We start from the raw sequence: 16,312 nt of genomic DNA, 5'->3' as shown, positions 1-16,312 counted from the left end.
TTACTTCATACAATATTATAAACAATGCATTCGATAATCGTCATTTGTGAAGACACAACAAAACACCACCACCACAATAATAATAATAATACTAAAGAGAAACGCAGTTATGCAAGTACATGACTTTGTACAGTAGTGGGAGCCGTTTGTCAGGGAAGGAAATGCACTGTGCACCTCATCATCAGTATCATTCTTGCAACTGCCTGTTGATGACCAATTGAAGGCGTTTTTATAATCAAACGCACAGTTACACTAACCAATCAAATCGCAGATATGCATTTTAATGATGCCCTAAGACCAATGAGGTGTGAGCAGGAGGGACTGTCTGTGTGCGGGGGGGATGGTTCTGCTGACCTGGGTTCCCTCCCAGACAGATCTGGTCTGGGAATTTCAATTTCACATTGGAAGCGAAAGGTAGGTTGGGGAGAGACTGCAGTTGAGAACTTATTCAGAGAAAAGGTAAGTCAATAGTACAGATGCTTTGATTATATTTAACTACAGTGTATAAGGCCCTTGTAGTGAAAAGCGTGTGTGATTGAGCGCAGTGCACACATACAGAAGTTACAGTGCTGCACAGCGTGACGATTTGCACATCTCCTTTTGCACACATTGGACATTTTAAAGTGCCATCGTGTCTAGTTTGAAGAACAAGAATAATCGAAAGCTAACAAAGTGATTTCAAACATACATCTGCAGCAGAAAAATAAGACAGACTGATGTATGTGCTGAGACGTCTAATGCCGGCGTGGGCAATGCGGCGCTGTATTCATGCCCGGCTAATCTCTCATCACGGCTCTGGTCGCAGCTTGAATCTGTGCATTTGAAGGATGTGCACATGCTGGAGGCTTTTAAACGCTGCTTTTCACTCACTTTTGATATTGCTAGATAATAGTAGTATACATAATACACACCTCTTGCCAGGGTCCAGTCGTTTGTGAGGTACTGTACATCCCCAGCGTGTTGTGTGGACGTGTGACACGGACGACATGTGAAAACTGTCAATGTCACTCGTCATGTTTTGCTTGTGTGTGTGAAATAATGATATATTGAGGCTCTTTCTTTATCATATGGCAGTAAGCATCAGGTTAACCCATTCACATATGCTTGCACTAATTGCGGCTGGTTTTAGCCTCAGTTTGAGGTCAAACGGATAATTATATGGTCTTGCTTCTCATGTACAGTTAGTTAACATGTTGCTTGTTTTATACGGAGGCCCTGAGTGAAAACTTTTCTCTTCCTCCCTGGTGAGGATGGATTTACTACAGACAGCACTGTTAGAGAGGAAAAAAACTCCACGGCGCCATTTTAAATACAGTGGCCTGTTCTGGTTATGATTTAGCTGGCTTCACTGTGTTTGTGTAACTAGTGTATATGCTCAAGGGAAGGATAGGCTGAATAGCAATTCAACAGCAGTGTTTAGAGATGATCATATGTCTTCACATTTTAATCCCGATTCAGACATTGGCATGGTGTTCAGTGACACTGCGGGACAGTGCTTTATTTTGCTCATCCTGTCACTGCAGCAGATAACGTGCACCAGTTACAGCTGATTGGCAGACATCTTTCTTTGATTAATACTGTATGACTGTAGTTGAATCTGTATTTGTCTGAGAACTTGCTGATCTATGTTTATATATTTCAAACACATTTAAATGTTGGCACCTTTTTAACGAATTAAGGCAAACATGTTTTCCTTTGGAGTAAGACTGTTTTTCTAAGTTAATGAAGCACATAGCCAAAATGAAAATGTGCTGAGGCTGAGTGTGTGCACTGCTAGTGTTAGTATAGCAATTCACAGACAATTAGTTGTCTCTTATGTCACATCAGTGTAATTTACCATTTTATTGTTAAGTGATAAGTGTAGGAGTACGACAAAAATGCAGTGATTCTTTAGTTATTTTCTCTGAAGATGATTTTAGACATATTGATGTAATTATGTCTAATGTATGTTATATGTCATCAGCTTAGTAACACTCATATTTATTAAATGAACAATATAAACATAATAATTGGTTCTATTTCGAAATGTTCAATGTAGCAGTTTTTGCAGTCGTGTTTCGGTAAGGGTTGCTGTCATTTGGTCATTTAGGCCTAAGTGTTGCAAAAGAGTTCCAGAGTCACCTGTTTGAGCCAGTGCCACTCACAACAAGTGCAGAAAGCATTTCAAACAGTCAATTTAAACAGATGTGTCCAGCCAGGCTCGTACTGCCACTTTCGAGGTTTTCTGGCCAATCGATTAATATAATGTAGGAAAAACAAATGGGGGTTTGCCTGAAGCAAAAGCATATTCAATAAATCCCTCAACGGCCGCATAATCGATGGATGTTGCACTGTAGCGCAAAATATTTGAGAAACAATTTTTTGATTTTGTAATTAATAACCTCCATCGATCACGTTTTGATTTCAAACAAGGCTAATGACTCCTAGGTACTTTTCCAGGTCCATTAATTCCCTTGAAATTAGTAATGTGAGTAATGTTACCAATACTGTGTAACCCAGAAATAATTTGCAGTATTTTCTTTATTTTTTACGCAAACTACTTTTCAGTTACTTTCCACTGCTGGGCCTGGTATGGTATGAAATTACAGTTTGGTATGGAATTATTTTACCCCTAAGTATGATAAGATATGGTATGACAACAGCTTTTTCTCATCCTTTATGTACCAACCTAGTTAGAAGTTGGTTGAGGTGAGTTATAATTCTGCACAAGCACTTCATATCACATTGCATATTTATCCAAATACCTATCCAGTGTAGACCACATAAGTAGGACATTTTGACCCAACAAAGCCAGAACTTATCAGCACGGCACACAGAGGACACCTGTGGAATGAGCTGTTTACTCCCATAGATGCTGCAAAACACTATGTAAGATTTTGGAAAGGCAATCCAATAGAGAAGAACGACTTTACTGTGATTTGCTGTCCAGTTTGCCTTATGTTATTTCAAAGCAATTATGGCCATATGTGTTATTAAAACTTGTGAGCATGCTTTAAAAAATAAATCCCTCTAAATGAAATGCTTTGGAGAATATTATTGCAGCATCTTCAGTTTCAAATAAAAAACAACTACGTTAGGTCTGCGCATCAGAGGTCCTTTCATCTCTGTTCACTCTTCCAGCCTGTACTGAGGGGTCTGCAGCAGCACACACGCAACACAAGATGAGACTCTTCTGTCTTGAAGTTGCACTATATTCTAGATCACATTTAAGCTAGGAGGACTGAAAGACAAGATTATTGATTCCATCATACTCTTTGCGATGCAACAAGTAAATACAAATGTTAATTGCAGGATTTGTGAGCGAGTTTAATGTTAATGTAAGTAATTTGTACTGCGGTATGTTGTGCTGCAAGAATATTGTCCATGGACGCAAAACATGTTATTAAAGTCAGTACTATTCTCCTTTTCTCAGTATTTTTTTTGGAGGTGTGAAAATAAGTATGAAATTATGGTATGAAAGAGTTGTATCGGTACGGTACGGAATTACAGTATGGTATTTTTCAAATTTGAATTTTGAAAAATATTTTGTACCTGCCACCCTTGCTTGAAACCACACATTTCTTAGAAATTGAGTCTGAATGGGGTTTTGTGTCAGGGGGTTGCAAATGCAATGGACAGTTGTGTGGTCCTTTTCCTTATTAGAAATTGTGTTGTTGACTAGGCTATGTGCCTCAAATTATTGTTGTTATTAAGTTTAAATGTGAAGCAACTTGAAATGAACCTGGAACTGTTGGCTACCTAAACTCGTAGTAGGTTACTTTGCTGCATTTTTTTACACTCAGGCTATGAAAGGTTTTCTGTCCCTTATGAGCTGGAAGTAAAATTCCACACTGTGAAGAAACTGCCACCAGGCTAGACAGTAGTTCTTACTTTTCATTGTTATTATTTTCTTTGGAAGTCTGCATGGACTTTGGTACGTGCTTTAGATATTTGATAGGTTTGTCTGTATACTTAGTGGTATACTGGATATGTTTATTATTAGTCTATTTTCCCAGGAAATATTTTTCATGTAGCCTATGTTATATTATGATTTTGTGGGGGGGCTGTGTAGCCGTAACCATTTTTTTTTCAGGGAAATCTTAGCACAAACAAATGCTTCTGTCAGATTGAAAATAACTTTTTCTGCGTAAATCATTTTCTTTGCCCTTATGCCTTTAACTGGAGGACGCTGTCTCATAGCTGTCAATCTTAACCTAATGTTTTCTGTGTTTTGCGGCAACTTTTTTAGTAACTAAGCTGTATTTTTTCCTTCATTGTTCACATACTGATAAGTTTCAAGCTTTTAAGTTTAATGTGTTGCCTTTTGAAGATATCAGCTTGCGTTCATTGCAGTGTCCTTGGATGTTACTATTTGCTTTGGAGACATGCCTGCTACAGGCACTTCCATCATATCATGGTTTGTAGCAAGGTATTTCTCCAGCAGGTGTGATTGAGTGTCATAGAAAAATATATGGTCTTTAATGTGTCTGTAATAACTATTCTATTATACATTGTGTGCTAATAGAAAAATTATACAATTTATACTGGTAAGTTCAGCTGTTAAAACAACAACAAAAAAGCAAGATAATTTAAAATAAATAAAATAAAACCAAAGTCTTACCAGCAATCATATTAGTGGTCTCTGATCTAGGCTAAATAACAGATGAGAAAATCCTCTCTGTCGGAATATAAATTTATTTGCCTCTGTTAATAGAAATAGTAGTAATATTTAAATAATTCAATAATAAATTGTCTTTACACTTGCAAATTGGGTATTTGCTGTTGTAATAACAAGGGGGAAAACAGCTTAAGGTTAATCAAATAGGTATGACACTATTGTTTTTTTGTAACTAAAACAAAGTCATGATTATTAATTAGCTTCCTTTGGAATTGAATAGCTATAATTTTATTATTTATATTAATTTGCATCCTGGTGCTGGGAAAAAAAGCCATGCTTTTTGAGAAATGTAATCTGTATCCTCAGTTGAAAGCCATATGTATATAGGAATTTAATTGGAACTACGGCAGGATAAACGGAAGTGAAATTGTATTATCTCATATTGTTGTTTAGTACAGTAATGCAGCATAATGTTCTGGAGTGAACAAATAAATGGGAGTCGGCTGTTTAAAGATTTATTACATATCTCTAGAGTGTTGATGAACAGGAGATAATGTTTTCCCCAATAAGGGGAAAACATTCAATACTTGAATGTTTTGTTGAGAAATATGCTTTGTAATAAAATGTTATTGAAATGAAAGGGCCATATATCAGATTAGTTCTTCAAAAGGTAATTTGACTGAAACTTCGGTGCAATTTTATGAGGCTTAGTAGTGGGAATATAAAGTCAATGGCAGTGTCCCAAACCGGCCCTTGCTTCCTTGTTACCTTACTCTGTGGGGTGGATGTGGAATGATCGCCATCTTAAGGAGTGTCACAATTCCTTAAGGAACGTGTGAAGAGAGTCCTGTGTGCCCTCCAATGCACTGCACATACACCTAATAGGATGTTGAATTAATACCATTGCACATTTACATTGAGTCTCAGCACTTTTGGTCTGATAGGAACTGTGTAACAGAGGTCTTCACAAGAACTGACCTCGTCTCAGGCCGGGTCTGACCTTGTTTACAGAGTGAGCAGTAGGACCTAAACAAGCATCAGTACTTGTGTTCGAGCTGCTTGGCATTGACAAGCTGGATACCTGAAGGATATTGGAGCTCTGACTGTGTTTATTTTAGATCAGTCTGAATATTCAGAGGAAAGCATCTGTTTATGAATAACATGATAACAAAACTTGAGGAAAAAACAAATACCAGGAACAAAAGCTCACAGAACAATTCTAAGTCTGCATTGTGTGGGAGCCATTTGTGCTTATTGTGAACAAGGAAGGGAAAAATGTTGGTTTGGCAAAATGTAGGCTACTGATTCTAGAAGCTGGCTGTGATTTGATTTGAACCAGAACATTGAGTCTTTAGGAACATGAAAATGCATGAACTATAGCAGTGATTCCCAAACCTAGTCCTCCAGGACCCCTTTGTTTACTGGTTTTCATTCCAACCCACTTGTCGGTTACTTAACTGAGTGATCTCCACCTAGTTTAGAGCTGAAAACAGCTGACAAGGTTGAAATAAGACCTTCATTAGTTCAGTTAAGGGTTTGATTAACAGGTCAGTTTGACCAAAAATCAGTAGACACAGGGGTCACATTACATTAATCAGCAAGATGATACAAGGCAGTGCTCCTCAGATAAGACTTGGAAATGGAGATCTGCTTGGTATTTGGTATTTATGGTAATGTGAGAAATTGAGAAATGTTAAGTCCATCTTAATCATACAGTTTAGTATTTAGGCTTTAAATACAAATATATATGTATACTGTATTGGAGAGCACTATGTAGAAAGCCACTTACACAATACCCAAAGCAGTGCTCTTGTTCTCCACTTCTTAGAGCACTTTCACACCTTATTTCACACTTGCAAATTGTTCAAATTGTGGTTCACTTTCAGACAAACAGTTCATGGTTGGTTTGTTTTCACCCCAGGAAACTGTAATTGAACTTGAGAGCACTTTCACACTGCAGATCATTTGAAATGTGGTCCATTAAGTTCTGTCAGAAGAAAAAATGTTTTTAGTGTGTGTTGTTTTTAGAATATTTTACATGTTGTGGCTTTGCTCTGATTAATTTGGTGCTTTTATTGTATAACTGCAGAGGGAACAGAACATAAACAAATATTATTCTGCATGCTCTCACTGAACTCAATTTAAAAACTGAGGCACGGTGAGCACATACCACCAAAAAATGCAGAACCTTGCTCACCCAAATCTGCCACACACAAACAATGCCCTATTGCAGATATACACAATAAGGAAGTACTATTTTGTGTGCAAGCATGTAATATGAGCCACATTAACTACATCCCTCAATGTGAAACCACAGTATTGCTCAGCCAATAAGAAGCCCACTTCTTTATTAATTCAAAGTTTTTCTTTTTTATATGAAAGTTTTGTCTGTGTGTAAACTGGTGGTGTTGCTTTTTGCAGTGAATCAAGCAATTTTTACAGTCTTTGTAAGCTTCCAATTTTTCCATGTGATTGCAGCTGTAGAATTACAGGTCAAAGGAAGGTCTGTGATACTTTACACATGAATCATGCTGGATGGACTACAACAACATACAAAGCACCATTCTGCACTAACTGTAATTTATATTCAGACATTTGGAACATTGAAAACGGAATATTGTCGCCCTGTGTGTAATAGCATAGCAAGCAACATGGCAACATAAACATAAGTGTTATACTGGCCTATTTCATTACATGCATAATATTAAACTCATTAAGAGATGACATAGCTGCATACCTTTATCTTTTGCGCATTTCTCTTCTTTCCTCCTTTTCCTAAACTGGGCACCTGATGGCTTAGACCTTTTCTTATCCATTTGTGTTGATTTGGCACTCGAGCATCAGTACATTACCCATCCCCCAACACTGCCAGCCAAAAGTCGAGACTAAACCAGTTCACCTTGGTGGTGTGCAGACTGGTTTTATATTATTCTTAACAATTTCGCACAAACCAGAAAAAAATTCAACAATATGTCTGTGAAACTATATATTGACAGTATTATGAATGAATTGTGGTTTATTTGGGAGCATTTCGTAGTGTGACTGATTTTACTAATTGCATTAGTACTGTACAAAGTTAGAGGTGTGCTCTTTGATAGACTCCCCCACTCCCCTCCCAGTGGGGAGACCTGGTGTCCTACCCCCGCCCTCTCCTCATCTCGTACTTCTGAGTGGGAGACCTTCCCAGCCTGCCGAGCTCACAAACTAGAATCAGGGCGCTCACTCCGACAAGTTAATGGACTCCCAGTCCCACACGGTGACATGATCTCATTGATGTGACGTGCAAATGAGCGATAGCAAACCGATCGCGCAAATGTCGTCATTCCGCATTGTTTTGTGCGGGCAGCTGCCCATGTCGCCTATACCTAAATCCGCCGCTGTAGTATATTGCATGCATAATGACAATGAATTCTGCAGTATATTCTGCCATACATCTCATACAAGTAGTTTCTTAAAATCTAAGCCCCAATCACACTGAAATGCCGGAAAATTGCAGGAAATGCTTTCCTGCTTTTTTCTTGTTGCCCCCCATTCACACTGGCTTTAAATGCCGGAAAATTACGGACAAGGACCCATTCACACAGAAAACAGAGATTGCCAGCAAGAGCGCTATAGCCTCGGCAATGAGACACTAGAGAAGCCTGAGGAGACACGGACCCGTATTCTGGATGTGTTTGTACAAGTTTGATTCTGCCTGCATCCAGCACGTGTGGAAGAACCGGGAAGAACGCAAAGCGTCCTAATGACCGAAAATACTGCCGTGAAGATTGCAATTTGCGACACCACGATATAAACGATATAGCATAATATGAAACGATAGATGTTTTTCTATCGTCATACGATATATATCGTCATATCGCACAGCCCTACAAGAGATTAATTAGTTTAACCTCACCTCAGTTGATGGAAATTATCATCAAACTCTTGGGACTCTTATGACATAGAGTGGAGATAAAAAAAAAGCCTATATCTTAAATATATAATAAATACTAATAGCATTAATAAAACACACTGAATCTGGATGCCTTTTGCATTTTTTAAATTTTATACAGCACAGTGGTACTGAAGTGCATACTAGACAAGGTTTATTTATGTAATTGCAAGAGCGGATATTTGGGTGAATGCATAGGACTACAATATGTTAATTCTTCATTGTAACTAATGGTCTGGAATACAGCATTCACTAATTGCTTCGTTTTTTCCAAGGGTTTACAAAAGGAATGATTCTGATTGCTGCTAGTTATTCTCATTTTTTTAAGTAAATGTATAGTTAAAATGTATTCAGCATCTGACTTATAGTTGAGACAGCACTATGTACAATTTTTTTTTCCAATGTATTTTTTTTAATGAAATGATCAATAGCCAACAACATTAATCCTACTTTTACTGATGGAGTATTTGAATAACTCGTAAAATCAATAGTGGTGTTATCACCTGGTATAGAAATGTCTTAGGGAATTGCACAGCTTACGACACTGGGGGCTTCAGCGAGTATGAAGCCATTGAAATTAATGACATAGTGAATGACTCAGTAATGACAAACTCAGTGTGTCAGTACTACAGGCAGACAGTATGTAAAGGCTGAATGTCTTATGGCCACTTTTTAAAAAATGCCACATATAATCAAAAACATATTTTAATCAATAAGACCTTAAGGAAATACAGATGTGCATCAGCATTGTCTGGCAGCTTCAGTTCAGCTCTCACTTTGCTGGAGACCTTTTGCATAAATGTATGTCAAGCTTATTTTATTTGTGATATAAAACATTCAACTTTAAGTAGGAAAAAGCAAACCAAACTATATCATCTGTGACCTTGGCTAACGTCTAATGTCATATCTTTAAAATGCTGAACAATTTCCTTAATTTGGCAGGTTTTGTAAATTGTAATGTTGTATTCTGTGTAGAAAATTAATAATTGTTTTGGGAATTCAGAATCAACCATTTAGGCTACTGCACAATGTAGCCTATACTTTTCTAAGCAACTACTAAGAATTAGGATAAGTAATCATTTGTGAACACAGATGCACAGCTAATATGAAAGACTGCTGAAAGCAAATCAAATGTGAATATTTTCCTTTTTTCTTCTTGATCTTGACCCATTGAGTTCCTTTCTAAGAAATCCACTTCAAGGGTTTCACTGCACAACAGCCAGACTGTGTACTCTGTTTCAGACTTTCTCTGATAGATTGATGCATTAGTGGAAAGTATTTGCATCCCAGTGGGAATGTAATAAATTCACCCATCATAAACCTTTTACATCATGATTTGAGAAATGTACTGGAACATCTCCTCTCTATATATTCATAATAGCGGTACATTGGTTGTTTATGTTTGTATCCAATTTGAGACTTGATTCATATCTCTTGGGAGGCTTGAGTGCATGCATTATTCATATTTATTTTCTTCTATGTTAATGCGTTATACTTGGCTTTGTAATATCTTTTTTATTCAGTTTAATCCAGTCCCCACAATTAGATGGAGGTTGTTTGGTTAAATTGTGTTTTTTGCTTTTGTTTTCAGTGATATGGCTATATATATATATATGTTAATAATAATAATAATAATAATAATAATAATAATAATAATAATAATAAATATTATTATTATTATTAATAATAATAATAATTGTGACAACCTTAATCAAAACACAATATGAGAGAGATCCTACTACTGCTTTTATTGCACACAGTTTTGACATCCACTGGCAAACTTGGGCTCCTTCACGAAAACAGACCAAACACAGGCCTTCCACTCCACTGCTAATGTGACTTAAAATGAACTAAATTATTCAGAAAAGCTGCTTGAAGGCACCTCTGCCTGCATTTAACATACCAACACACCTAGGGAGTGCTCACTGTGAGAATTATTAACTACTTAATGGCAAAACGTGGCAAACAACAGGGACAATTATTAAATCATTTGATGGACGTGATACTGAAGCACTGAAACCACAGTATTCATTACAATACTGTCTTCATGTAGTTTTTTCAAGTTTAATGTTAAAATTATAAATTTTTAGATAATCATCTTAAAAAATACAAAATAATAATAAGAAAAAGAAGAAAAAGAAGAAGGAGAAGAATGTTAAAAAATGTATTGTTTTAAGTAATACTACTTGAAGGCATGATGTTCAAATACAGATTAATTCTATTACAGAGACGATAAACTGAAATAGCTAGGCATTATATTATATATATATATATATATATATATATATATATATATATATATATATATATACACTCACCTAAAGGATTATTAGGAACACCATACTAATACTGTGTTTGACCCCCTTTCGCCTTCAGAACTGCCTTAATTCTACGTGGCATTGATTCAACAAGGTGCTGAAAACATTCTTTAGAAATGTTGGCCCATATTGATAGGATAGCATCTTGCAGTTGATGGAGATTTGTGGGATGCACATCCAGGGCACGAAGCTCCCGTTCCACCACATCCCAAAGATGCTCTATTGGGTTGAGATCTGGTGACTGTGGGGTCCAGTTTAGTACAGTGAACTCATTGTCATGTTCAAGAAACCAATTTGAAATGATTGGACCTTTGTGACATGGTGCATTATCCTGCTGGAAGTAGCCATCAGAGGATGGGTACATGGTGGTCATAAAGGGATGGACATGGTCAGAAACAATGCTCAGGTAGGCCGTGGCATTTAAACGATGCCCAATTGGCACTAAGGGGCCTAAAGTGTGCCAAGAAAACATCCCCCACACCATTACACCACCACCACCAGCCTGCACAGTGGTAACAAGGCATGATGGATCCATGTTCTCATTCTGTTTACGCCAAATTCTGACTCTACCATCTGAATGTCTCAACAGAAATCGAGACTCATCAGACCAGGCAACATTTTTCCAGTCTTCAACTGTCCAATTTTGGTGAGCTTGTGCAAATTGTAGCCTCCTTTTCCTATTTGTAGTGGAGACGAGTGGTACCCGGTGGGGTCTTCTGCTGTTGTAGCCCATCCGCCTCAAGGTTGTACGTGTTGTGGCTTCACAAATGCTTTGCTGCATACCTCGGTTGTAACGAGTGCTCTTCTATCAGCTTGAATCAGTCGGCCCATTCTCCTCTGACCTCTAGCATCAACAAGGCATTTTCGCCCACAGGACTGCCGCATACTGGATGTTTTTCCCTTTTCACACCATTCTTTGTAAACCCTAGAAATGGTTGTGCGTGAAAATCCCAGTAACTGAGCAGATTGTGAAATACTCAGACCGGCCCGTCTGGCACCAACAACCATGCCACGCTCAAAATTGCTTAAATCACCTTTCTTTCCCATTCAGACATTCAGTTTGGAGTTCAGGAGATTGTCTTGACCAGGACCACACCCCTAAATGCATTGAAGCAACTGCCATGTGATTGGTTGGTTAGATAATTGCATTAATGAGAAATTGAACAGGTGTTCCTAATAATCCTTTAGGTGAGTATATATATATATATATATATATATATATATATATATATAGTGAGACCATGTGGAGTTGGGCATGGTGTCTGGACTCTGAAGGTGGGGCTCAGGAATCAACAGACTAATTTATTGTATTACGCAGTGTGCAGTGATCAAAATAAGCAGAAATATGAAGAACCCAAACAAAACCCTTGCTCCTCTTTAGCCTAAACTAAACATGCAACAGGTCCCTTTCTACACAAGTAACTAGTCAACACGAACACACGATAAACAGCAACCAAACCAAATCCGTATTCTAAAGTCGTAATCAAGTTTTTATCATGAAATCTACCTATTTATACTTGTTTTGTTGTAAATTTCAGTCACTGTCACTTTGGTCTTCACGACATTGATTAGCACTAGTCTTGGACAATCCTACCTTACATAGTATTGGAAAGTCCAGGTCTAGTGTTAATCTGAGTCTGTGAAATGTATCTGTGATTTTGCACAGTGATACCTTTTTTGTTTCTTTCCGACCCTTCACAGCTTAGTGTTCAGTTGTGTGGTGGAACTGATGCTACACATTTAGCTGCATTTGTCCTGTATTACCTTCAGCAGTGCAACTGCATTATGTGCAGATGTCAAGTGCATCCATTCATGCCAGAGGCTTTAAGTAAATGAAGACTGAATTATGAAAACAGTAATCTAATACACAGTGTGCAGAGAACGAGAATGAAAGGAAAAGATGTGCCAATTTTTTAAGAGGGCATATGAGAAGAAAGAAAAAGAAAAACAAAGGGCAAGGTGCCAAGGCCTTAAAATTCCACCTTTTACTGCCACTTAGCTGAAGACTTAAAATCAAATTTTAATTTGACATGGTGCTTCAAGGATTTGCAATTATATTTGAACTCTGATATATTTCCTGCTATAACTGCCTGCTTTTGACATCATTTTGCCCTGATAATTGTCCTCCACCCTGTGTAAGAGATTGCTTAACCATTCGGAAGGGTTGTGGGAACATCTGAAACTGAAGTGCTGTAGTCCAATATCCTGCAGTGATTACTGAAGGAATTACACAACCGTTTTGAGTAGGATCTTGCACATTTGCACAGTATTTACTTGAAAGAAAATCAAACTTTTAATGAGGCAAAGCAAGAGATCTTCACTTAGCTTTTTATCATCTTGTTTTTCATTTGAAATATGTACTCCAGTGCATTGTACCCATTGTGGTTTGAAACAGGCAAAGATGTCGGTGGATTTTTGCAGTTGAGTTTTCACTTCAGTGAGCAGTATGTGGTGTTCTGAAAAAATATCACTGACATTGTCATCTCTAGGATTCTGTCTCCATTCGGACAGAATATTTGATCGAGCAATGCCCTTAAAGTTGAACTGTTTATATTATATACTCTGTTTCACCAAGACAGATGGAGATGTTTTTGAAAGTAATGGTTTAAAACTGTGAAGTGAAAAGGAATGCAGAGGTAACATACTGTGGTGCTCCAAAAGCTGACAGGACTAAACTGGACTACAGGAGCAGGCTGTTTTATTTGTGGATGTACAAAACAGATGTGAAGGTAAGAGTTTGTCAGAGTGCCTTGGGTCATCACTTCACTGAGGCTTAAAGGCCTAAATACGATGTATGTAAATTAAACCTGCTTAAGAGTCTTTAACTAACACTATTGTGTGTGAGATCTCTCTGCAGCGTTTTCGTTTTTTGCATTGTCTATGCATTTACACAGATTATTGGAAAATTTGTATTTACTTAATGTTACAGTCGGCTCAAAATGCTTTTCAGAAGGTAAAGGTTAACATGGTTTTGCCAGGAACACTTCCAATTATGACTAAATAAACTGAACATTGTAAATCACTGCCTTAGACAATTAAAACTTTGACCCACTTGCCAATTGCAAATTAAAAACACAGTATGTTATGGGTTTTGGAAAAGGTAGAATGAAGGATACTTTTTAAATAACAAAAACTTTCATATTCTGATTTGCGTTCACGTTTTAATTTGGCCTAGGCCATGGTCCTTGGTTTTATATAGTATTAGTTAAGTTTGAATATACCACTGATTTTATATAATTTGCTATAAAACATGAATCTAATATATTTCAATTTTAGCATTGAACTCTTAAGCCAGTGCAGAAAATAACAAAACAAGCTGCAGAAGATACCTGTATATCTGTATCTCCTTTCTGAGTTGCACTTTAAGCTTTTATCAAAATACAATAATTTCTTAAAGCAGCATTGCTATAAGAATTAATATTGTAACAATGTACAATTTGCTGCTCATTGTAAAAGGTAAAAAATAAAAAATAACAATACAAAACAAACATTTGAGTTCATTCTCTTACAAATTGTCCAGCTTTGAAATAGATAGGATAATGAATGAAAATAGTTTGAGTCTTTTGTGCCTGTGGTTTGGCTAATTGCCATACATAGTTAAAAAGAGATTATCTGTAGGGTTCCAATTTGGCAGGAAAGACTTGATGTCAAGAAGTGAGAAATAATTTGGATAAAAAGTGGCCTTGAAAGTCAAGGTTTTAATTATTGAATTGTTTGATACCTGTTTTCTAACTTGAACCAGCGACAGTGCTCTGTATAAAGAACCATCTCCCAGTGTATGTTCATTTGTAAGCTGAATTACAGGTATGTAATTGAAGGTGATGTTGTACTATAGCAGTTCCTCACTTTGACTCCCCAAACCCACTCCATGAAGGCCGTAGTGTCGGCTGATTGTTTTGTTTAATTTGACCTCTTAATTACTTTGATGCTTAATACTCAATACAGTAGTAGTGCGTATTTTCAGCCCAGAATAACTTCACTGTCATATATATGTTTGTGATATGACTTTGTTCTTTTTGTTGTTTCTAGATATGATAGTGTTTTATCTGTCAGTTTTTCTGTAATTTACGGAAATGATACCCTCCCAAATTGCCAATTGTTAATCAGCTGGCACAGGGAGATGAAGACAACATGCATGTTCTCCAGAATGTACACTGGCAGGCCATCTGCTTCTCTCCGCACTGTGTGCCTACAGTGCAAGCAAAACAGCTAGAGTATTGTAGGAGAACTACTGCAGCTCTCACTGACAACAACGCAGGCTCACAGGAGGCCGCGAGACACAGGGGTTTCTGTTACACGACCAGCCGGGGAAACACTGGCAGTGCTCAGCCAGTTGTGCACTGGCAGGCGAGATTTCATCTGGTTATGTCTTGACTGTAGAAACCAAGACCTGCCAGTTTATTATCAGGTGTTCTGGAGGTTTCTGTGAGTTTGAGCAGAGAGAAATGGATAGATCCTTCCTTAATTTTAATGATTACACACAGATATATTTTATTATTGTTATTGCATGGACCAGTCTTACTTATATTTGTATTTCAGAAGCAAATGTACCGCTTAAAACAGCATACATATGTAATTGTAGTTCTTAAGTAAAACGTTCTATCAGAAACATGGTTGATGGAGCAAAATTGAAAATCAGTACTGTAAGTGAGTCAGTAGGGCAGCTTGCTTTTGTTCACTCCCTCAGAATAATACTGTAGAGGAAAACTCAATTCCAGTGTCTTCTCTGTGATGAGACACTTTATAATTCAGGGAGAAAAGGGTAGAATATAGTATGTCTTGCAGGATGATAAACAGTGACAAATCTGCAAGCTGTAAAAACAAGACACGCAATTCTCATTTCTGGTTACCCAGGGAATGGAGATTGGAAGGTATGAGAATGTCTACTGAGTTCCCCTTTTCCCAACAGGAAATGGGCTGAAGTATTCATTTCCACTATAGCAGCAAAGTGTGAATGCTCACGGCCGACCCCTTTGTTTATCCCACTGAAATGTCTTGCTTTTATTTTGAGGAATGTGTCCACTACAGAATACTAATTGACCGTGCTCGTAAACCTTGTTTACCATTACCAACCACAGACAAAAAGGAAAAGGGTATTCCACTGTAGTTACGTCACTATTACCGGATAGTTTCTGTAAACTAAGTGCTTACATCCTTTAATCATCCTCTTTGGACTCTCAAGCTCTCATTTCAAGCTTGTGATACGGAGCTAAAGAGGAATGAAAAGGACAGGCTTGATTGCAATTTGTTTCTGAGCAGTGGTATACACATACATACAATTCTAGCTTCACTCCTGTAAAAACTGATATAACAAAGGGAATTCAATTTGAAAGTAGGCTACATCATGTTCATCCGACAACTCAATAATTATTTCCGAATTCCACTTTTTCTCATTTCTCTGTTGTTTGTGTTTTGTTTCACTTTCAGTGTCTAGTCATAAAAAACACAAAGCATCTGCATAACCTA

The 16,312-nt window shown here is 37.4% G+C and overlaps 1 protein-coding gene across 15 annotated transcripts in view; it reads left to right on the top strand.

The window, feature by feature from the left end:
- The first annotated feature begins 344 nt into the window (after positions 1-344).
- The window catches only part of epb41l2 (erythrocyte membrane protein band 4.1 like 2), an 89,509-nt gene continuing 73,541 nt past the window's right edge, over positions 345-16,312 (top strand). For 13 of the 15 annotated variants that reach the window (XM_066699565.1, XM_066699555.1, XM_066699543.1 and 10 more), the window contains exon 1: positions 345-459. The gene's annotated coding sequence lies outside the window, so the exon portion shown is untranslated. Of the gene's footprint in view, positions 460-13,490; positions 13,576-16,312 lie in introns of those variants that run through there. The other 2 variants (XM_066699473.1, XM_066699481.1) reach the window with 2 other exon arrangements.

Source organism: Amia ocellicauda, chromosome 1 (genome assembly GCF_036373705.1).
Source record: "Amia ocellicauda isolate fAmiCal2 chromosome 1, fAmiCal2.hap1, whole genome shotgun sequence".
Taxonomy (NCBI): Eukaryota; Metazoa; Chordata; class Actinopteri; order Amiiformes; family Amiidae; genus Amia; species Amia ocellicauda.
The sequence above is the reverse complement of the archived record's forward strand: the minus strand, read 5'-3'. Positions and strand labels throughout refer to the sequence as shown.